We start from the raw sequence: 424 nt of genomic DNA on the forward strand, positions 1-424 counted from the left end.
GTGATCTCAAATAAACGAAAAACTGTCTACCGATTTTCGCCTCAAAAACATTTATTAGGAAGTAATTAATTACTCGAAACGTATACACACGATAAGCATCCACCATCCACGGAGATGCTGATGACGGAGAACGATAAGTAAAGAAAAAAAAATTGTATAACATTGTCGTGCATCAACAATAAGGATAAAAAAGAAAGACTTTAATTGGAAGCGAATTGCGAATTGGATAAAGCTATAGTTTGGAGATGGCGGCCGTAAGGATGGGCTGTAGAGAGCTTCTTCTGCCGCTAAGGAGAAGGTTACGTCTCTCTCTCAGTAAATGGTTCTTGTGGAATTGCAGGGTTCGATCAGAATGCTGGATGGTATTTCGCGCGGTTCGTGAGGCCGGAATAACGAAGTGTCTGTTTCGACTTGGCAGACAAGA

Source organism: Penaeus monodon, chromosome 23 (assembly GCF_015228065.2).
Source record: "Penaeus monodon isolate SGIC_2016 chromosome 23, NSTDA_Pmon_1, whole genome shotgun sequence".
Classification (NCBI taxonomy): Eukaryota; Metazoa; Arthropoda; class Malacostraca; order Decapoda; family Penaeidae; genus Penaeus; species Penaeus monodon.